Source organism: Lissotriton helveticus, chromosome 7, assembly GCF_964261635.1.
Source record: "Lissotriton helveticus chromosome 7, aLisHel1.1, whole genome shotgun sequence".
NCBI lineage: Eukaryota > Metazoa > Chordata > Amphibia > Caudata > Salamandridae > Lissotriton > Lissotriton helveticus.
In genome coordinates, this window is record NC_136068.1 from 1,816,594,364 (window position 1) to 1,816,619,017 (window position 24,654).

Consider the following 24,654-nt stretch of genomic DNA (forward strand, 5'->3'; position numbering starts at 1 on the left):
CTTTTTTTGCAAAGTGTCTAGCTGTAGTTTTTTAACCTTAGCTCTTCCTGCACTTAGGGAAACCTAGCAAACCTATACATTTTTGAAACTAGACACCCAGGGGAATTTAGGATGGGGTGACTTGACTGGCTCTCACCAAGACCTGTTACCCAGAATCCCTTACAAACCTAAGAAATTGTAAAAAAAAAAAAACATCTTTTCCTCACATTTATGTGGTGGAAAGTTCTGGAATCTGCATGGATCCACATAATTCCACGCATCCTGCGTTCTCCAAAGTCTTCCGAGAAAAATGGTACCTCACTTGTTGTGAGGCCTAGTGCCCGGGACAGGAAATGGCCCAAAATGCAACATGGACACACCGCAGCGAGGTATGGCCTGCATGGGTCCCACAACGTTTTCCTACCCAGAATGCCCTGCAAACCTCAAATTTAGCTGAAAAAATCACCTTTTTCTCAAATTTCTGACTGGGAATGTTCTGGAATCTTAGTGGATCAACAAATGTCTTTCCACCCAGCGTTTCCCCAGGTCTCCTGATAAAAATAATACCTCACTCACGTGGGTGGGTCAAGAACCCGCTACAGGCATGGGTCCAAAATGTATGGAGGAGACATCAAAATTACCTATAACAAATCAAACTGGTTTTGCAAGTGGGGTCTACTGGGTTTTTGGCCACGGGCTTGGCGGCCATCTTGGGAAACTACCAACCCTATACATTTCTGAAAATTAGACACCCTGGGGAGTCCAGCGAGGTATGGCTTGCGTGCATCCCCCAAAGTTTTCCTACCCAGAATGCCCTGCAAACCTCAAACCGTCATGAGCACAGGAGCACTGGTGCTCATGACGGAACCATTCCATCATGAGCACCGAAGGATTAAACACGGCCAGCACTTTCCATTGGTTCTTCTGTCTGCCTTTACAAACTCCCTTGTTTTTGTTGGTGAATAATATACATTTGTCCCACTTTTTTGGTTGTTTTGTTCCACCCTAAAGACTGTCCATGCTACATTGATCCTTTCACGATCAGCCATATGTTTTGTTTCAGTGCACTACATTTTTATTTCTGCTCTCTCCTCACCACTCACTGGTACATGGTGCTGCATTCAGTTAACTCAATTTCCCTGTGCCATTCCCCCAACAAAACCTTCCACCCCTCACAGCTTGTTATTTGCAGTGTCATTGTTCTGTGATTGTGCCACATCCGGCCCATTGCTGCTTCTACGGCGCTGCTCCTAGCTGCTTGTTTATTTGGGTTTAATCACTCTATATTCATGTGGTTGCTAGCCCCCACCCGCACTTTCATGCCCATACTGGTTCTTGTCTCCAGAAGATCCCTCCCACACTGAGGGGCATATTAGCAAGGGATTTATCTCTGCTTTTTTGGCTTTAAAAGCCAAGAAAGCGGAGATAAAATTATCTCCCTATCAGCAACAGGGTGCTAACATGCAAATTTGCGTGTTAGCACCCTTTTTCTCTACGCTTCCCCTTGCATCTCTAATAAGATGCAAAGGGGGCGTTCCAGAGAAAAATAATATTATCAAGGATTTCACTAACCCTGTTAGTGATTAAAAAAAGCAGCGCTAACTGCGGTTAGCACTGTTTTTTTTACACCTGGCATTTTCCTGACTTAGCCATGATATCCTATGGAAGATGGATATCATGGCCAAGTTTGTGAGCCCCTATCATCAAGCTAACACCAAACTTCGAGAGATTATCGTTGGTTTTCCAGCGATAATCTCTCAGTTGGCAGTTAGCCCAAGGATTTTTATCACTTCTGAGATAAACCTTGCTAATAGCAAGTTATCTCTGCGATAATTTCCGGCGATGCTTAGCGTTAAAAAATTCGTTGCTAAGCATCCTTAGCGATAAATGTCGCTCATCGTTGGTAATATGCCCCTCTGTTGTCTGGTTGCTAGTTCTTTCTGTTTCCCATCAGAGAAGGAGTTCCCCTGTTCAGGCAGACACCTTCGCGAATATCCCCTACCTCCTGCAGCCATCTGTTTTCCATCCACTGGGTTGCATGACCTCTTATTTGGACATAGACTTTCTTCTTTTAATCTCTACCCCACACACAACTGCATAGCTACCAAGCTTATGTATTTACACCGTATGTCTATGTACGTTCTCTATTTAAAATGTTCACAATAGTCACTTCAGTTTTACTTTTTGTATTTGCGTTTGTGTTTAATTCTGTGCACGCTGTTTTTGTTTCTTTCCATAAGCAGGTATTTATTTGTCTTATATTCCTTAAAAGACTTAGTTAAAAACTGTTGTTTTCAGGTGCATGAAGATGGGAGATGGCTGATGATAGGACACGGATTGTACATGGTGTGTGGACATGACAATAAGGGACAAGTTAGCATAGGCAGTGTGCATTGTCATTACACAAAAATGTCTCACATCAAGTGCCATCACAGCCATACAAAGCCCTTGACTTTAAAGGAATCGTTCCAATCATATCAAATAAAACTTTATACGGTTTTTATCAAAAAATAGAAGTCACAGATAAAAAAGGCAATACAAGAAAAAATATCAATTCAGTTTGTACATCAGTTATGTTGCAATTGTACAAAATGTGACACCTCTCCCTATGTGTAAACAGTTTCTTTATTTAAAAAGTGCATTGTGCCTTTAACTAGCGGGCCCAAAAAAAACAACTCAATACATTTAAAATTCATGAGGACACAACAAATCAACGACCATTCAGGTCAATTCATTTTAAAATTCAATGGCCTAGGTTGTGGAGAAGCGTGGCTCAATGGTTAGAGCAGCAGACCCTGATGCAGAGGTCTGGCCTGGGACCAGGGTTCAATTCCTGCCTCGGCGGTTCTTGGACTCAATATCCCCGGACCTGATAATTCTCGCCTTGGTGCCTAGTCTAATCATGGGTCCGACTCTGTGACTCTGGGCAATAGCTTGCTTAATCCCCGCAACAGCCCCAGCAGTGCTTGGACACCTGGCTTCACCTTGGGGCTACCCAGGAGTGGACATTTCACAGGAAAGCCAGGATGGGTTCCACAGTGGTATGAATACAGCGCTACAAGCCCTCTGGGTAGAAGTGCGCTATACAAACACATTTACATTAGATTAGATACAGAACAGCAATATTCATTAATTTTTCATTATAAAGTGCATGGTGCCTTTAATTAATGCCTAAAAATTCTAATAAAAATAGGAACCTAGAGCCAGGCAGTTATACAAAGTGCATGGTGCCTATTAAAATTGCCAGAAAAGGTTTAAAAATCTCCAAATGTATGAATAACCTATATAGGCTAGTGGGAAAGATCAAGTTTAAAACATAATCTTACAAGTGAAACAGAGCAACCATTTTCCTACTAGCCTCCTTAAACAAGTTGCAGCAGAAATGAATCTGTAAATCATTTCGCAGATATATTCTGATTGGAGTAGCCGAAGGTAAAATAGGGCTGGCCTGCATTTTCTTTTATTCAGCACCCTCTGGAGTGGTAAAATGAATTCCCTGCTTGGATTATATTATAGCTGACAGAAAAAAAAAAGCAGCAAGTTGTGCGATGAATTATAATTGCAGAGACAGGTCAGTGTTGTGATACATTTTACTGGGATATGACACCAGAAGGAGCGCAATGCCAAATCAAAATCTTGAAAGATTTTTTTGCGGGGAATGGCTCAAAGGGTACAGAAGATATGGCTCAATTCTGTCATTGGTAACCAGAGGTAAATGATCGGCTTCAAGCTTTTTGCTAGCCTCCCCCTGTTCTTGTCTAACCATTAAAAGATCTTTTGTTAATTGGGATTTCCAAACAGGAATAATAAGATAAGGGTTGGCAAAGCAGTCTTGCCCACTTACAAGGGACAGTTGCGACTTAAAGTGGCAAAATGAATTGTTGTTTTCTCAATTAAGTGCTTAATATTAGGTCTCTTCATCTAGGAAGCCTATAGCTAGTTATCTAAATGTGGACTAAGATATACATGTCTTAAATAATTTATTTTTTAGGTTGAGCCTGGGCAGCGCATGCGCTGCTCTGTGAAGCATGCAGTTTTCAAGTATAGACTTAAAGCCCCGCCCATTCTCTGCTCATATTTGTAATAGGCTTGTGTCAAAGTCCTTCGTAAATGCTGGCTTCTGATTCTCTAATAGGTTTGTTAGTACTTCATTAGTACCGCCTTGTCTTCATTTGCATCCTCCCGTGAGGTCTGGCCCTTTTACTTCTGTTGTTACACACTACGTCATATTTAGTCTGTAAGCACTATTTTCTTTAATGAGTTTCTCCTACTGCAGTCACGACATGCTTTCCTGCAATATTCAGCACGCCATGCATGCGTTCACTTTCCAAGCAGTCCGGGACAATGGTGGCTGCTTATTTTAAATTAAATATGTCTTGCATTTACAAGAGTTTTAACTATTGGCATTGTAAATGACAATACATTTTATTTATGTGTTAATTATCAGAATAGATAAATAAAAGGCAATCTGGCACATGCATCAAGCAAAAATATCCTTGGAAAAATTGCGAATCGGTAAAATAGACTGTTAGCGCCCGCAAATCAGCACTTCCCAATGCAGCAATCAAAATACCGAAAATGCAATAATTTCGCAAAGAAATCTGCAAAATTAGCGAGAAGCAAAATTGCGAATCCTTAACAGTGAAACAGCAACCACAAAAAGTGATTAGCAATCAAAGACCCGCAATGCAATGCATTGAAAATCGCATTTAGCGATTTTCATGAAAATCTCTATTTTGCAAGTGCAGAGTAAGGAGAATCACAATCAGGTGGTAAAATTTTTAAAAAAATGTGCACAGGTGCTACCAATCTGAAACCCTTCAAAAATGACTCAGGAGACCCCAGAAGCCTTTAACAATGGCAGCCCTCTATGTGCTGGCAAGTAGGATGAAGATCAATGCAGCAGCTCAGCGCAGAAGGAGGATACAGGAGAGGATTTTCCGATTGCGCATTACATTGCTGGGCCAGACTGAGGAGGAAATCTACAATAAGTACTAGCTGAACTGTGCAATGATCATGTACCTAATTGCTCAATTGGAACCCCTAATGCAGCACCAGACACGTAGGACACATGCAATCCCCGCACATGTACAGGTGCTAGGTTGCCTGCACCTACTAGCGTCAGGCAGTTTCAAAGGGGTAGTAGCCGTGGCCGGAGGGTTTCACAAAGCTCACTCTCACGCTTCTTCAAAAACTTCCTTGACGCCTTCAAGTGCTGCAGAATGCGGCGGCACGCCTGATTCTTAGGCTGCCCAAAAGGGCGCCCTCGAAGCTGGCTCTACGAAAACTCCACTGGCTTCCGGTAAAGAGCAGAGTTGAGTATAAAGCTCTCTGCACGTGTCATCGGATTTTGTATGGTAGGGCGCCACGACCTTTGCAGAAATTGATCGAAGCCTATGAACCTCCTAGAGCGCTTAGATCTGCGGGCGGAGGACTGCTGAGGACTCCCAGGGTAAAGAAAGCTCGGATGGGAGGCAGGTCCTTTAGGCACCTGGCCCCCAACCACTGGAACAAACTCCCAGTAGACCTACGCCTGGAACAAGCAGAAACGAGATTCCGAGCTAAGTTAAAAACCTACCTCTACACCAGATAACTTTGGCCTGCCAGTACTGTCTGCCCCTGTTTTTTTGTTTCTCTCACCGTCAGCGCGGGGACACGCCGGTGTGCGTAACTCAGCGCTTTACAAATGCCCCTATTATTATTATTATTATTATTATGATGACAAGGATCCACACACACGTCACCTTCCCCACAACCCAACAGGAGTTGAATCAGACTAAACTTGAGTTCTACCAGGTGGCCCAATTCCCTCATGTGATCGGATGCATTGACTGTACGCATGTCCCCATCTGTCCCCCAGCAGCCAACAAATACATCTTCAGGAACAGGAAGCCTTACCACTCCATTAATGTGCAAGCTGTATACAATTCTAAGCATATTATAACGGACATTGTGGCACAATTTCCAGGAAGCACCCATGACTCCTATATATTCCAGCACAGTGGCATCCACAGGTGTCTGCCCAGGGGTGTATTTGGCGAAGAAAATCTACTTGGTACACACATATACCTATTTCCTACATCAATCAACCAAATGTATTAGCATAACTGTGACTAACCATTTGCTTTCCACCCAGTAGGTGACAGCGTATACGCCGTGCGGGACTCCATCCTGACACCGTACCCCAACCCAACCACACCACATGAGCAGAGGTACAATGCGGCACACATAAGCACAAGGAATGTGATAGAATGCACCTTCGGGATACTGAAAATTCATTTTTGCATTCTTCACAAGACTGGTGGAGCGCTTCAGTACAGCCCAGAGACCTACTGCAGGATCGTGGATGTATGTGCCATGTTGCACAACATTGCCACCAGAAGAGGCATACAGCTTGAGATGTCCGACACTGAGTCTGATGGGGACGACCAACCACCCACACAACACCGACAGCCGCATGTGGCGAATTTAGCAGAAGGACAGAGGAGACGTGCACACATCACCCACCATTATTTCTGAGGTACATAATGACGACCCATAACAACTAAATGGTGAATGCAAAGGTATTTATTGACATGAGCCCATGTCTAGCCAAAATCAAATAAGTGCAAAATATGACTGTGATTGCATTAAGGTCCAAAGTCAAATTAACAGTTCCACGCACTAGATAGCAATCACCAGTTTGTAATTGACCATGGTTACCCCGCCACGATCAAAAAAAGGAGGACATGCCTGTCTAGCGCCTCCTGCCACACACCCCTAGCCTCCTTTCACCTGCCTCTGCTACATCACCCTGAAGCGTGACAGAATATGTGTTGCTGTGAGAACTGCGCCTCATGGCAGGGTCACTGAGGCTTGATGCCTCCCACTGCCCTACTCACCTGTCAAGTTGAGGCCACCAACAGTTCTGCCCTGTATATGTTCCACAGCAGGGGCCATTTATCCTAGGGCCCTGGCAACATCCCCACAGAAATGTCTAAGATCTACTTGCATTGCCAGCAGCTCCGTGCCAGCAGCTCAGTGGTGTTGCTGAGCTTGTTGATGGCCCTTGTATTAGCTGACATGCGGATCATGCCCTGGCGATGCCTATTACCTTCGGCAACCACTGTTGTAAGCTCACGCACACTATCTGCCATTGTGCTGATGTTCTTTGCCAGCTTTGCTGTAGAGTAATACTGCCCATGTGTCTTCCCTGCAGGCGCTTCACGCATAACATCTGTGACTCCAAGCCTCTATATACATTTGGAGCCGGCTCCTCCCGTGCAGCAATACGTGCACTGGACCTGCACCGCCAGACCTGTTGGACCTGTGCTTGTGTTGGAGGTGTTGCAACATTTTGCTGGCTGGAGTCTGTAGTGGCTGCAGGAGTCAGCACGGCCTCCATTGGCTGCATTGAGGGGACACGTGCCCTGCGTTTTGGTGGTGGGGGTGGTGTGCATGCAGGGGCCACAGGAGTCTCTACATCGGTCTCAGCAGGTGTCTCTGAGATGTGAAGGTGGTCACTATCTTCAAAGTCATCCTCCGCTGCATCTGTGATGTGAAATACTGCAATGTTATTTTGGTTAATTCTACAATTGTTGTACATTTGGCAAACTTTGTTCTGATTAAATCACTGACTGCAAACACTGGGTGCCATGCAGTGTTGGTGTTTTTTGCTTGCCATTGTTGCTTTTGAATGCCCACTTGGCTGACATGACTACAACTCCCATGATGCATTTGGAGTATGAGGGGAAACGTGGCCTGGAGTTTTAACTGTACACTGTGATTTGCATGTGCACAATTATACATTACGCAGAGGAATAACGCTAGCATGCATCTTACCTTGTGGGGTACTTGCAGCACCGGATGTGTCCAACTGAGTGACTCCAACAACTGCCTCAGGCTGGATTGTAGCCTCAACAAGGACCTCCAGGGCTGTGTTTGTGGGTGCAGTTGATGGTCCTCCTCCTGTGGCACCTGCTTCCTTCAGCCTTTTGGCTATGCGCTCTTTGGCACGTATGCTCAGGTCATACCACCTTTTCTTCAAGTAATCAATGCTACGGTGTGTGACTCCCACAGCATTCACTTTTGCCTTGATGCACAGCCATATCTTTTGCTTCTTTGCCTCAGGCCCTTTCAGGGACAGTTTGCCAAATAATTTATAATTTATCATGGCTTCTGCTGACCTCCTCAATTAGATGTTCCAATTCCCTCTCAGAGAACTTCATTTTCCTCTTCCTGGGCGTGGCACTCTCCCCTGATGTTGTTTTGGCCATCCTGTCTCTGGCAAGATAGCTGGATAGAGATATGGAAGTGGTTCAGCTCTGCTTCAGTACTCTGCGTCCTTCTCTGAATTCCTCAGGGCACTGAATGAAGCATGGGCTGGCTGACTTCCTGGTTGTTAAGTCATCAGCCTGCATCCAATGCAACACGCTTTTTGCGATTTTCGCTAATAGCCAGTGGAGGAGTGTGGCTCACTGATTAGAGCGGCAGACTCTGATGCAGAGGTCTGGCCTGGGACCAGGGTTCAATTCCCGACGCGGCAGGGTCCTGAGCCCAAAATGTCCACGGACTCGATAATTCTTGCCTCGGTGCCTATTCTAATCATGGGGTCCCATGCTGCAACTCTGGGCAATAGTTGCTTAATCTCCACTACGGCTGCCCACCCGCTGCGGGATGCCTGGCTTTCACCCTGGGGATACCCAGTAGGGGTTATCTCACAGGGAAAAAAGCCAGGACGGGTTCCCAAGTCAAGCGCCTTGATGCCTTCGGGTGATACGTGCGCTATATAAGTCGCAATACATTTACATTTACAGCCATTTCGCAACTAGCGATCTCGCAAATAGCGGGTTCGCTATTTGGATTTTTCAGCTTCAACAGCTCACAAATCGAAACTCGCTATCTATTTTGCGATTATTTGCGAATCACTATTCGCGATTCTCTTCATGCATTCCGGATCGCAATTTTTAATTTGCGATTCCTTAATTATCGCAAATAAGAAATTGCTATTTTGGGTTTTGATGCATGTGCCCGTTAGTAATTTACAATGCCTATTGCTTAAACTCTCTCAAATTTGAGACCTATTGCATTTCAAATGCATGTTACACTTGTTAATACTGTCTGGAATGTGTTGCAGCTCATTATTACAAGTTTAGCATACAAACATAGCGTAAGGAAGAGAAATGTTACCAGTCAACCTTTGAATAGGGCCTTCCAATGTGCAGCAACATGTTTTGTAGTTTTTTTTGTAACTTTGGATCCGTTTGAGCTGGAAACAAAATTATTTTTTCATTAACATCGTCAGATAATGCAGCAGATGATGGTTTATGTGGTACATGTGGCAGAATCCTAATGATGTGAAAAATGCTGTGGCTGCCCAATTGCATAATTCCAGAGTATGGGGCCTCAAGCTATCAATCCATGCCATGGAAACACGAGCTGCCAGAGAGCAAGAATCTAGTCACCTTTCATCTTCTATATGTATGGGAGCCCAGGCTGCCTGCTCGAAGTTATCAACAAATTAAGAATATATCAAGTCTTACAAAAATGAACAGGGTACATTTGAATGAGACCAATAACATCCACAAATGCAACAGAAGCAATCATATGTTTTTAATACTGTTTTCATATTTGTAATTTTCTTGCATACCCCTGCACTCTGGTAATCTATGCAATAAAATCAATAAATAAAGTTTGGAAAGAAAAGTCAGAGAGCACAGGGCTCACCTGCAGCTATGAAAGCGCAGAGGAAGCTGAGGCAAGTGATGAAGGCGTTCATGGTGATGAAGAGGATGGAGCTGGATATGCAGACCTCGGGATGTGAAGTTCTTGTGTCTTGCCTTCTCTTACCTGGGGAAGATGCTATTTATACACTTACCTACTCCTCTGAGGGAGTCTCTGATGAGGTCACGTGCCTCAGGCTCATTTCCATAATTGGTGGCATTTGCCTATCCTGCTGCTGCTGGTATTGTTTGCAATGCAAATAATTGTGCCTACAAATCAGAGTGCTCTTGGGGGGGAGGGGCTAGACCCCCTGCCTCCCCTCTTGCCCATGTTCCCAGACCTCTTCTAATAGTTCATCTTATGACTGTATTGTTCACAGCAGAACCTCAATGTTTCAGAGCGCCCTTAAAACACACATCTGGTGCGATCATTGAAATGATGGAATGAAATTAAATGAAAATAGTTTTATAGTGAGCATTTTAGAAATCAGCCTCCAGGTGGTTTCCTGTCACTGTGAAAAATCATGTAGAGAAAGGGGTGCCCATAGAACTCTGGCTGTACCCTGCTTGACTGAGTTGTTTCCTTGAAATGCTGATATCAGTGAACAACTTTTCTTTTGTTTCTTTGCCATTTGTGTTTATCACTCCAGGGAAGTGCATGGGCTGCTCTTGCCCCTACATTTCTTTTTTATTTAGCTTTGCCCTATTCTAGCTCATGCTCTATCCCAGTAATCCTTTGTTGCTTCCTCCCTCCGGAACGAAGTACGGACTTCACAAAGTACTGACATCTCTCTCTCTCTCTTCTCTCTGTATCCGTCTCTCTCTCTCTTTCTCTCTCTCTCTCTCTCTCTCTTAATCAGTCTCTCTCTCAGTCTCTCTCTGTCAGTAGGTCAATTTCTATCTGCAAACCAGTCTCTCTGCCAGTCAGTCTCTCTCAGTCAGTCAGTCTCTCTCAGTGTCTGTCAGTCTCTTGTTCCTCGTGCGTAAGTACATTTTTACATATTTTTGCATGAGAAAAGGGAACGCTGAAACATGTCCAGGATTCTGCTTCCAAAGCTGACCCACGTTTCTAGACTTAGCCTAACACTTTTCATAATTACAAAAAATCGTAAACCTGCGCCCATGGGCTGTCCTCAACGTGTGTGAGCAGATTTCATATTTTTCCTGACAATCGCCTGCAGGTCCTGAATACAAAACTGGAGAATGTTGTGTGCAGTTGGAGATTTCTTTTATAATTAAATTATTGTAATTTTGAAACTCCTCACATCTGTCTGCCTCCCTGAAGTCGCTTTACTCAGCCGCTCTCCAGGCCCCTTGGGGCTGGCCGGGGGCGTTGGGTCAGGGCTATTAAATCTTCTTTCTTCCTTTGAAGTGCAGAGGACAAGCCGTCACCTCGGGCCCATGAACCGACTTCAAGCCAAGGCGCAAATAGGTTCTCAAGATGAGTTGTGCGTAAAGTTTTGTCAACATATCGCTACAATGTATTCCCTAGTTTATGTAGTGCTTGCTCTCGATGTTATCTATCATTGGCACTATGCCAGCAAAAGTATGCTCTGGAATTACATATTTTACATCAATTCCGGATTATGTAGTTTGTCCTTGTGCTGGTGCAATTTTGCATTTTGTGTTTCAAGCAATCACAATCACGTTATTCACTGGTCAGCAGTCTATTTGTACACATTTCAGGAGCTGGAAATGTCAATGATAGCTCGTGCTTGGAGCAGATCTATCAATATAATAGGGCCCTGATATTGAAAGGAAAGGGAAACTATTCGGCTTTGGCTTGAGGTAGATGAGGAGGAAGACCCCATCTGAAATATCATCCCATACTAATGTCAGTAGTACATTTATTTTCTTTCTCTTCATCACTTGTTGTTGATTCTCTAACTTTAGCAGGGAAGACCAGACACGGGTCCTCTACTCACTGTACCACTAGAGTTAATCTTACCCGGCTGATGACCCCTAATAAGGGCGGAACCGGTCCTGGGTGGATCCGTTCAGGCTCAGAGGACCTGGCTTGCCAGTTCGGGCTGCACTGTTTCCATTGGAGCAGGGTCAAGACTGATTTGCGTATAGCTAGGTCCAAGCTGAGGTGGCATGGTCAGCGAAAAATGATGGATTGGAATGTAACCCCAAGAGATTAATCAAGCATTCCTTCCAGGGTGATACGCACGGTTCCAGAAGCTCCCGTCATGCTCTGCGACTGAATGCGAGGTGGGCTAGGTGTCTGACGTTGTTTTGCTCTCAGCATTATTAGAGGAAGAAGAGCGACTTCGGATTTCTTCCGCAGCTGCACTGAGCTCAGTGCAGCTTCTTAGCCTCAGAGGGCGGATGACAGGTTGTGTTTCAACCCTAGAAAAAGGCACACAATTGATGGATGGAATGCAGAACACATTAAAACATTCACGCCAAGACAAGCGATCTGGGTTAAATCCATCATTCTTTTGCTCACCATGCCACCCCAGTTTAGACCTGGCCATAAGCAAATCAGTCTTGACGCTGTGCCTCATGGGAACAGTCCAGCCCGAACTGCCAAGCCAGGTCCTCCCTGGACCGCAAACTAGCACCCTAGGAATGGTTTCGGGGTGTCACCCATCTTCAGCCAGGATAGCTTGATTCCAGTGGCACTGTGAGCCCAGGACCCATGTTTGGGCATACCTGGTGCACTTAGGGCGAGAAAGCAAAAGACACACTATTGATGGACGGAATGCAGAACAAATCAAAACATTTACCCCTAGTCATGAAATTTGGGTTAAATCCATCATTCTTTTGCTCACCATGCCACCCCAGTTTAGACCTAGCCATATGCAAATGAGTCTTGACCCTGTACCTCATGGGAACAGTCCAGCCCGAACTGCCAAGCCAAGTCCTGCCTAGACCGGAAACAAGCATCCTAGGATCGGTTTCGGGGTTTCACCCATCTTGTGGGTATGTGGAGGCTGACTCCATGCAGGGGTCTCACAGCAGCATAGCATCACCTGGAGCATCAGGTAGCTGCTTTACCATGGATCAGGAGACTCTGGAGGGTTGATGGGTATGTGAGTCCACTGCGTATCTTCCATCAGGTTAGAGATATTGACTTTTCCTTTATTGATTGTACCATGGCGTTCTAGTCTCCTGGTCTGCTGTTGCTTTTGGAGAGGGTACTGTAGTGCGTAGTGGACCAGGAGAGTGGGCGTGGAAGATGCCTAGCTATGTTTGTGTGCTGCTTTTAGGTTTCCTTCTCCCAGCACACAGTAAAAAGAATTTCTTGTGACATTACTGCTAAAACCTGGCTAGTAACTAGATCCACATAGGCTACAATAATCACAATAGGAGCCACTCCACAAACGAAATGGAATTCAGGTTTTTCAGTGCGGAGCTCAAGGATGACTCTACTAATAGGAATCTGCCCCTCAAAAAATCTGGTGGGCTACAGGAAGCCCGCAAGTCAGCTACTCCTTGGAGCTCAGTATCAGCCAAAGGTACTCATCATTTTAAGGGGCACCCTTTCATAAAGTAAGCCAGGCCCCTCCATCAAGTGCAACACCCACAGTAAAATTTCTCCGAGTAGATATACAGCAGGGCACCTACTCATTATTTTCAGGTGTTAATACAAAGACTCAGCAAAAAACAGCCAGTTTATTTACACCTATTTAAACCTAAATTACCGCCTTATTGCGCTTATAGACGTTGAGGCCAAAATGTATGCTTCGAACCTTCTGTGGGCCTTGGAAGACTGGGTTAGCACAAACAAGATTCTGCCGATCACGCAGACAGGTTTTAGGCCGGGAACAAATACATCATGCAACCTGCTGGCGCTAAACCTCTTGGTGGATAAAGCACGGGAAAAGTCAATCTCAGCAACGTCGGAATCCAGGAGAAGGCACTGGAGTGGATCATCTCCTTCCTCGCCGGAAGGACACAGAGAGTCCGCCTCCCCCCGTTCAGATCAGAAGCCACCGAAGTCATCTGCGGCGTTCCCCAAGGCTCCTCGCTCAGCCCAACCCTCTTCAACGTCTACATGAGCCCCCTCGCAGCCATCGCACGCCAGCACAACCTCAACATCATCTCCTACGCCGACGACACCCAGCTGATCCTCTCCCTCACCAACGACCCCGCCACCGCCAGAGCCAACCTACACGAAGGGATGAAAGAGGTAGCCGAATGGATGAAGGACAGCCGCCTGAAACTGAACTCGGACAAGACGGAAGTCCTCATCCTGGGATCCTCCTCTCCGCCTGGGACGACTCGTGGTGGCCCCCAGCCTTAGCCAGCGCACCCAAACCATCAGACCACGCACGCAACCTGGGCTTCATCCTGGACTCCTCCCTCTCCATGACCAGACAAGTCAACGCCGTCTCCTCGTCGTGCTTCAACATCCTGCGTATGCTACGGAAGATCTTCCGGTGGATCCCCACCGAGACCAGGAAGACGGTCACCCAGGCCCTCGTCATCAGCCGTCTGGACTACGGCAACTCCCTCTACGCCGGTACCACTGCCAAACTCCAGAAGAGACTCCAGCGGATCCAGAACGCCTCAGCACGACTCATCCTGGACATCCCCCACCGCAACCACATCTCCGGACACCTGGGAGACCTGCATTGGCTCCCGGTCAACAAGAGAATCACCTTCCGCCTCCTCACCCACGCACACAAAGCCCTACACAACCAAGATCCAGGATACCTCAACAACCGCCTCAACTTCTACGCCCCCAAACACCAGCTTCGATCGACCGGCCACGCCCTCGCCGCCGTCCCCCGCATCCAAAGAGCCACCACAGGGGGAAGGTCCTTCTCCTACCTCGCCGCCAAGACTTGGAACTCCCTCCCGACACACCTCCGCCTGACCCAGGACCACCTCGTCTTCAGGAAGCAGCTCAAGACCTGGCTGTTCGAGCAGTAGCGGACCCCCCACCTTCCCCCAGTGCCTTGAGACCCTCCGGGTGAGTAGCGCACTCTATAAATGCTTTGATTGATTGATTGATTGAACCAAGCTGTATACGTGCTTTGTAGACCTCAAAGCGGCGTTCGACACAGTCCCGAGGGAGGCACTATGGCAAAAGATGGCCAACTGGGGAATCCCATCAAAGCTGTTGCGGGCCATCATAAACCTATATACTTCCACTTGGGTGAGAATTAAACTAGGCAATGGCGACAAAACAACAGAAAAAATCCCCACCCATGTAGGCCTCAAGCAGGGCTGTGTGCTGGCACCAACTCTTTTTAACATCTTTACTGCGGACTTGGACAAGTGCATCGCAGAGACACATAGTGATCCACCGAAATTGGCCCACCACAAAATTAGGAGCATACAGTATGCAGATGACATCGTACTTTGTAGTCAGACCCCGTTGGGCCCACAACGTTCCATCTCGAAGCTCCATGAGTATATTGTTGCACAAGGCTTACAAATTAACTACAAAAAAACGAAGATCGTCTGTTTCGCCTCACGGGCAGTGAGGAAATTCCCCAACTGGCACATCGCAGGCAACACAATAGAGCATGGAGTAGTAGTCGACGACAAGTGGAGTATAAAAGAGCATCAATCATATAGAAAGGAACAGGCAAACAAACTACGGTTCGCTCTAAATTTATTAAAAACGAAATTGAAATGCCCATCTAATTCACACCTGTTGAAGGTAATCGCGGCGAAGTTCTTACCATCTCTTACATACGGGTCGGAATTGTATTAAGGAAAAGACACAAATTTCCTGAACACACAAAATCAGAGTTGTTTAAATACATTTTTCGGATCCCGAGATTCGTATCCCAAGCGCAGATACGCTTGGAATTTGGTCTACAAAATCAGCACCAAGTCAGACAAGCGGCCGCACTAAAAACAGGCTGGAAATTAAGGGCAGCACAAGAGGACTCGCTCATGGGCCTCTGTTGGACTGAGATGAAAAACCAGACAAATCCGAAAAACGCCTGGAATACAGTATTGGAGGATGCACTGTCAAACCTCAAAAAGGAAAAGGCATGGAATACCAACCAAACGTTTGCGGCCTTCAAAAAAGAAGCCAATGGGGCTGCAAAGCAAAGATCTTGGATAACAGATAAAGCCGCATTAGCGAAGAAAAAACATGGTTGGACGGTGCTGGCCACGTATGAGAAAATGGAGCCTCAACCTTATTTAGTTAACCATATAACTCCAGCTACCCAAAAAGCATTACTAAGTTTACGGCTAGGATCCTTCATTTTAAAAGACCAGACACCGCATGGAAACAAACATGGCCGACTTCTGCCTGTAGATTATGTGGCCAAATGGAAGAATCAATGGTGCATATATCGTGCATTTGTCCGTCTTTGAGGACTTTGAGACGTAATTATCTACTCCACATATTCCGTCTCTTTCAAATTAGATCACGCCGTCAGGCCGTCATGCTAGCACTGAACAGCCACCAGCTGCAGACAGCTTGCAGGGCTTCCAAATTTTGTCAAAAGGCATCATAGTTAATCGTGAACACTGAGAAAAAAGAGAGAAAAAGGCACAAAACCGAAGTGTGAAGTGCTATGAACTGAGACATTGTAATTTTATTCAGAATAATATTACTCACATAGTTATTACAGAAATTTTTATTTTATCCACCCTGCTAGTGTGTATATTTTACCTCTAAATCATTTGTTTTTATGCAACAAAATTGTAAAGGTTTTAATTAACTACAAACAATAAACTTACTTACACCTAAGCCAATTTCAAGTCTCGACAATCAGGATGGGTGTTCTTCTGGAGAGGCTGTGACAAACCTGTTCCCAGAGGCCTCTTTATTCAGCACGGCTGCCAAAGCCCCGAATTAAACTCTACCCATGACTGCTTCCCTAAGTCTTTCAGCTCCACAGCTCCACAACCCAGGATTCCTGAAACCACGGCAGGGGTAAAGGATACTGTGCACAGCGCACACTCTACTACAACAAATTTTTGCAGAACTCAAAAGCTTGAAACCTCCCAGGAAGAAGCACAAAAGAAAACCGAATCTTAGCTGTGTTCTATTCAAGCTTATACTCAGCAACATTCATCATGTATTACGGACACAAAACAACACATATCAGACCTTGAAGACAAGATGCCTCTGCAAACTGATCAAATCTCACAATGCTGCTATGCGCCGAGCAGGCACCCATGCACCATGGTTCAAGGGTGCCTGCTTGTGGGGAGATTGTTCTTGTGCAGGAAGGGGCACCTTCCAGTACAAAAACAATCCATTGAGGTCATTTCCTTTTCCATTGTGTGCTGTAGAATGCCGCACGCAATAAAAGAGGAAAAAGATGAGGAGAAATAAAAAAAAAATGTCTTCTCATTGCACCTCGCTACACCACCTATTGGGTGCCATAGCATTGTGATGCATTTCCAGGTTTACAATTGCTCGTAAATCTGTAAATGCATCAGTGGACATGGGTGTTGTATGGGAACACCCACAGCAACACCCATGACACACCACTTTCACGCAATGTGTTACATGAAAAGGGGCGATATTTACAAAAACAGGGAATGCCACACGGTGGCTTTATGTGTACTTGCAAATATCATGCATCAGGGTGCGCTGCCCTTGCGTCATGCAACGTGACGCACTGGTAGCGCCTTGGTACTAATGAATAAAAAAAAAAAATCTGTTACATCTTATATATAACTGCTCACCAAGCTACAACTAACAACAAAAAAACAGCTTATTATTAATCACATAGGCGAAAACTAATGCATTTCCAAGCTTAAAAGGAGTGAGCATTTCCAAGTTTGAGGCTTAAAAATGTCTATGGTCTGTCTGTCATCAGACAATTATGTGAGAAGCAAAAGGAGACGGTCACTGCCTCTGCCCACATGTTGGGAGCGAAGAATACATTGTGTGCTTCCACAATAAAATTGCACGCTCTTCACAGTCCAACTGCCTGAGGTTGAGTTTTCAAGGGACACACACATGATATTAAACTGTCTCATACAGTGTTTTTCTCTGACAGAAGGACATATGGCGGAGGACAGTCATTAACCTACATGAAGTCAACTGTCACTTGACCATTTAACTTACACAAATATTATTCTACAGGTCTTTGCTCCTACAAAAATACACATCCATTCCCATGCTATGTACTTATTATGCTTAAAATTTCAATACAACATTCATTTAAAGCCAGTCCGACTGGCATTGTAAATGCTTGTTTGCTTATTTACAGACACATCCTGCTAGAATAGGCAGCCACTGCCAGGTGTTATACTGAGTGTAAGTCATGTAGCTTTCAGGGCGGTGAATGCATGGCTCATTCACCAAACTGTCTTGAGACATAGATGCCCTGACCCCAGGTAGCGAGGATGAAACCACACAGCGGTCAGGAAGAATTTCTCAGGTATTTAAAGTCTACGTCGAGAAGGAATCTTGATGCATCATGATGTTGTCTTGATTTCTGACTAGCAGGGGATTAGTGTCAAATACGAGTTGAGGAAAGAGAAGTGTGGTTCAGAAAGACCATAGATTACCATGTGCCATATTACAGAAGTGTCCCGGGAGGCACAACTGGCATTTGTCCTGCATTGCGAACACCCTGGACACTTCAGTATTACAGAATGGCTGTAGATGCTTGTGCATCCTCTGCTGTAATACTGATGGCGCTGGTGAACATAAAGCAACAGTGGCCCCATGGAAATAAGGCAATCGCTTTCCTACTGTGCCGTAGCCATATTACAGACACAGGTGAAGAGGCAAAGAAGCTGAAAAGGTGGCACACTGTCAGTGCGCCCCTTAATGGCAGTGCCCTGGAGTGGATAAAGGGAGTCCCTGGACCCCCAGATATTATTTTACAGGCTGGTTCAGTCACTCACTGCACCCGCCTGCAAGGGGATCTCTAATCTCCCTTAAATGCTTTGGTGGATTGCTGCCTGCACAGTGAAACAGAGAGCAGCAGCTTAATTTCTCGCATGAACACACTCCCCTGGGCGCCGCATGAGTTTCGCCGCTGCCCTGGGGGAAGCGCATACATTCTAATACAATGCATTTTTCTTGTTTGTTCTGTGTACACCATTTAAACTGTGGGCCCAACGCAAACAAGGAAAATGAGCCATTTGTATGATATGGCCCCTGTTTTTCATTCTAAATATACATGTTTTAACGATTTTCCAAAACGAATAGGATGTATTTGACGCAGGATTGGAGGAGAAGAAAATTTTGATGCAGGGTGAGAGGTACCGTGGAATAGAAGTATGGAGGGATGGGTGCATGGTGCCTTAAAAGAACTCCCCAGCTACTCCAAATGCAGGTCCCCTGTAATTATGTGGCAAGGGAGGGCTAAATCATGTGGCAGGATTGAGGAAATTACACAGCAAGAAAGGGCAAATTATTATGCATAATGCTGTATATTTTCCAATAGCATTAATTCATTTTTTGGTCATTTTTAGGTTGAGAATGAGCCAGCACGCAAGCGCTGCTCTGCCAAGAGCTATGGTAGTTCATAGGGAGAGAAGCTTCGCCCACTCTCCTGCCCTTATTTTGTGTTGGCTTGTGTGTTTGTTCTTTGTAAAATCTGTCTTCAGATTCATTATAAGGCTTGTTAGTCTCTCCCTAATACAGCCATGTCTTAATTTGTATCCAACCATGTCTACTAGCCCCTTTACGTGGTTGTTACTCCGGTGTGTACTATTTCCTTTTGGAGACAGAGCCCGCCGCAGGAAACGGACCAGGTAAATAAGTGTTTTGGTGCCTTCAACCCCCCTCCCATTGTTGTGCCTTCTTCCACCTCCACCCTCCCTCCTGTTGTCCGTGCCTTCTTCTCCCCTCCCCACCCTCCCCCCGTTGTCCATACCTTCTCCTCTCCTCCACCGCCAGCCCTCTCGTTGTCCATGCCTTCTCCCCCCACTCCCTCTCTACCATTGTCTGTGCTTCCTCCCCCAATTCTCCCTCTTGTTGTCCGTGATGCCAGGTTGTCAAACATTAGCAATGCAATAGGTCTTGCATAAATTGGAAACCTATTGCATCGCAAATGCTAGTTTAGGTCTTGAGGCCAGTACGTAATTCAGGCTGCAGACTAGGTCACAAGGGTCACGGAAGGCGAGATATTGGTCCAACAGTGCTCGTGATGACTTACCAAGAATGCAGCTAAGTGTGGGCGCCTACTGGGATATGGTAGCGAGCGAAACATCGAAAAAGTCAACAACTTCTTGTTGTAGTACGACATAACAAATGTTACTGGAACTGCAATGCTAGAAGGGGGTGCAACACAGCACTGAAAGAAACACATTAACTGGTACATATTTCAACTGTGCCAACAAAAGGCACATTTAACCAACAAATACAAACTTTTAATTTGTTTTACATCAGTTCCCAGTCCTGCTGCTGTAATGCCTGCATGGCAGTTATTCCTTTTTTAGCTTAAAATACGTTGTCATTTAGACTGTTTTGGCCATTACCCACAGACAATTTGTCAGAGTTAGTAATGATGACTGACCCCTTCCGGTTACCACCTGAACACCTGACAGCCCAGCTACACAGAGGGTGCAGCGCCAGTTATGCCATACACAAGGAATGCATTGCGTCTCCCCACAGGAGATAAAACAAGTATTCACCCGACTTTGACCCCGTAGGAAACAGCAAAAAACACACGATCAGGGCAAGGACATAACTCTCCTTTTTTCATAGCATGGCAACCTATGCCTATTTACAGCCCTGTCTGCAATAAGTCATTTAGATCCCCCAGTGGAGGTTATTTGTTTAATAATGTGAAAATACAGTGCATCAGGTCTCTCAGTGTGCCTCTTCAAGAGACTGAGACGTCCACATTATTTACAATCATAAATGCCCTGAGAGCTGCCACTGTGTGCAGATTCCCTGGTGCATGACATCCATCGGCATAGGAAAAGCACCACCCCTCTGCGCATGTCGCGCACCTCTCATACGGCCAGGGACTGCCGGAGGACCCCCACCCTTCCGTTAACCAACATAACATTATTAACAGGATGTGAGAGGGCTTTCTTTGGAAGGCGGGGGATCTTTTGACCCCCGGACGTATTTATTAAAATATACAAAATAAATCAAAAATTTAAATAAACAATATTTACAATATTACGCAGAAAATGTGACAATTGATATATAGAGGTGGCTAACCTTAACATATTTCTAGTACAAGATATTTCCTATCCGAAACTAACATATCAATTCACATTATGCCATAGTTAATTTTCTGCGTCTATTTGGGCCTACGGCAAGGTCAATAACTGGTGTCAGTCCTTATCCCTAAACCATGCCCCCCTGAAGGAGTGCGCATGCTCAGGAGGGCCCGTTTACCCCCGTACGCCCTAGTTAACCACACCCTACTGTTGGAGTGTGTGTGCGCAGGATGGCCCGTTTACTGTGGGGGGCACATCTCCTCACCGGTTACCCCAGTACACCCTATTAAACCACGCCCTTCTGTCGAAGTGTGCATGCGCAAAGGGCCCGCTTACCGTGAGGGTACTTTGGTGCCCCAGTTACCCCGTATGCTCCATTAACTCTATTAAAGGGGGGTCCTTGCATCTCTGCGCCGTTTACTGGCATCATTGTGCAGGTGCGGGGTGGCCAAAGAGCCTAGAGAAAATGTGACTGTCTTCCCCGCACCCATGTACCCAACAGGCTGTACCTGCCCCTGGAGTTCTATGAGAGACCACTTGTCTCTCCCTTTGGGCGACCCCATAACCTTAAATTCTCACACCTAGCCCTCATATGTTTAGTCCAACTATCGGGCCCTACCAACTCCTTGGTAGATCATATCTTCTCCCTATACTCCCTCTCGTAGGCAAGAAAATTCTCTGCAATGGTTTCAACCCCAGACGTGTACAAACGGACGCCGTCTTTCAAGAAGCACGACTCCCCCCAGATGAACCCCTGGGCTACGGTCTACCATTAGCAAGCCTTACTACTGTTGTTACTATGTATTTGCTTCCATGGGCACAATGTGGCCTCACAGACTCGCTTCCCCACTTCGGGAGATCTGAAATGTCCGTGCCAGGGTGTACCCCAAGTTCGGACATGTCGACCCCCCTTATAACCAGGAGTCCTGGTGTACCTGTTCATTTAGGCCCCCCCAAAATGCGTGCTAATTATGCTAGGACTGACTGATACAGGGCAAGTAACGTGCCGCCATAGGCCACCAGATGGGTTTAATTGAATGGCATTACGCTGCGCCCGATAATACACGGCGCTACCGACGCTGCCACCCACTGTCAGCGCATCTGAAAAAGCTACCCGTCATTGTATGTCTACCCCCTTACTATGGGAATACCCAAACACGCTGTGTCTACTAAAATGGCGACTGAGAGCTCGGGCCCCCGTAAAGGCAGAGTCCAGCTTCCCGACAAGGGGTGCTGAGGTGTTGCATAGGCCTATTACTCCTGAGTTTGGCCAGGCTGGCCAGGCACACCCCTGTGCACTGCCACATCACTATCATTGTCCCTACCAATTGTTAATCTACGAATATACTATGACGATCACAGTGGCCCTGTGAGCACAGGCGCTGTTACTGTAGAAATACAGTTTCCTGATAAGGAATATACTGCCATCTTATGTGAAGCAACATCCCACTACATTACTGCGGCTAGCCAAATCTAGGGTTAAAACACCAATAAATAATCAACCCAGTGTTGGTACCTCCTGAGTCCATGATCGATCGCCCATCACACTTGACGTCGTTGCTCGCCATTCCTGTACCTGATGTACGCGTCCCTTTGGCTGACCACCTGTTTCAGTTGTTGCGGTGTGGAGCACTTCCCAGATATCCGCCATAGACCAGGCCATACTTAAATTAAAAAGACAAACACAAACAATTAGTGTTTCTGGCTTCCTGACGAAAGCTGCAGCACACATGCCCGTATTACATTGCCGTCACATGCTACCTTGCAAAGATTAGCACCAGACACAGTCCCATTAAGCTTGCAACTGCAAGTGTTTAGCATAGCATCAGTCTGTGTCACATGCGGAGTATTTGAATTAGTGTTACAGATAGGGTGCCCAGTAGTAAGACCCTTATTGAAATAATAGACCTGGGGTCAACAGTGAATACAATAGTGCCTTCATGGCTCCTTAAAGACTCTGGGTAGTTCTCAAGTTTAAGTGGAAAGCAGCTCCCGTATAGAACACTCTCAGCATCAGTAGCACACTGCGTTTTGAACTCCCCCTAATAATAAATGAGACAAGAGTCTCTTACAGACTACTGCTTTCCCAAATAGAATTCATTACTAGGCCCACCACGGTGTTATTTGCCTTCAAAATTAAATATTCAAGTCCCTTGTTTGGTTTTCTGCTTTGAGTTGCAAAGGAACGTGGTTAACGTCTGTGCTTAGTAATAGTGTGCCGCTCAACCTGGGAAACTGGCTTTCACACCATCGTCCAGACCTACACTTGAATACATGTTACTCGCAGGGAGGACCTCAAGAAAGAGATCATTAGCATAGAGAAGTTTCCCCGATTGTTTTAACTATCAATTCAGTTGATAACAATGATAGTAATTCTAAAGTGTTATACTTAAACTTATAATTGTGAAATAAAACATTCAACCCAGCAACAACTCAATGCGAGATTTATATTATAAGTATCAAACCCATAATTCCTGACTATTGGCTTTGTCAATGGCTGTTCCTTGCGTAAGATAAATAAGCAGCAACCATGGCTTGTATATAATATTGAATAGGCTACCAAACTGACACCCAGGGTACACCACGACAATATTGCTGCTCTTAAGTCTTCAAAAAGAAAGCAGTAACCATGGAACCAGTTACACAGTTTCAGTAAAATTGAGCATAAGGATAATGATTCCCCTATTAGGTCGAATTTAACGGATGTCCCCCTAGCTGCCAGCTGCAGTGTCTACTGCCATCGCTAGTGCGACCCCACCCTATGCGTATCGGCAGACTTCCGCCGCCAACTTTTTACGCGCTTAACATGCAGAGAGGATATCCACCCTCAACAATGTACCTAGCAATATTTAAAGCGGGCCCCGTCTGCAGTTGTTGTATGGCTGCCCAGCCTTAATTCATTAAAATTAGCTAATGGTGAAACATAACCTGCGACAAACAATAGAACAAGTGTTTGAGTCCTGCCTCTGACAGTCATTTTGGCAAGACAATCTGGTTAGTTGAAACTTCTGCTATTTACCACATATAAGATTAAAGGTCCTTTCCTCACCGGAAAAGGATCAAGAGGACGTAGGCATGTGGCCTTGTTTTAACACAGCGCACGTATGGTAAAGTGCTTACGGACAACAGTGCTAAATCACATATGAACCCATCTGCTGGTATTTATTTATTGATGTAAGGGTTTACTTCCCGCATACATACATCACACTGAATTCATTACTATGCCCACCATGGTGTTATTTGCCTTTGAATGAAATATTATCATCCCTTAATAGCTTTCCGCTGCAGTAACAACTAAAGTTAAGAAGGTGCAGCGACAGTAATGACAAAACACTGGGCTGCACACTTGTAGTTTTTCTGTCATTACCGAAAGGAAAGGAGAACAGGAATAATGATGCTGAACTATAAACCATCAAAACAATCACAGAGATAGAAGATTATTTTTGCAACTCACCAAGAGAATTATACACTGGGAATTATCTGGTAGGGTGTTTACCTAAATGAATAGTGATGTGTAGGTACAGGAAAACGAAGGAAATGTTAACATAATAAGTTCCACTTGAAGGACCCCTCAAAAAAAGTCCCTATATTCCTAAATACCAGCAAAAAAAGATAACTACCATGATTACCTCTATTATTCCGAAACTAGGGAGTAAAACTAAAAACGGACTATAAATCGAGTCATCATTCCACCACTCGAAGGATATAGATGAATATAGAGAAACATTTTTAGTTAAACAAGATATTAGGTATGATCACCAGTCGGATAACTGCTCAAAACGCGAAAAGTGGTACAATATTTAGTAGGTAAATGACATTAGATTAGATGTAGGAAGAAAAACGAAACATAGACCCCATTCTAAGATGGCGGCGCTAGAAAACATAACAAAGGAAGGCTATGCGCATG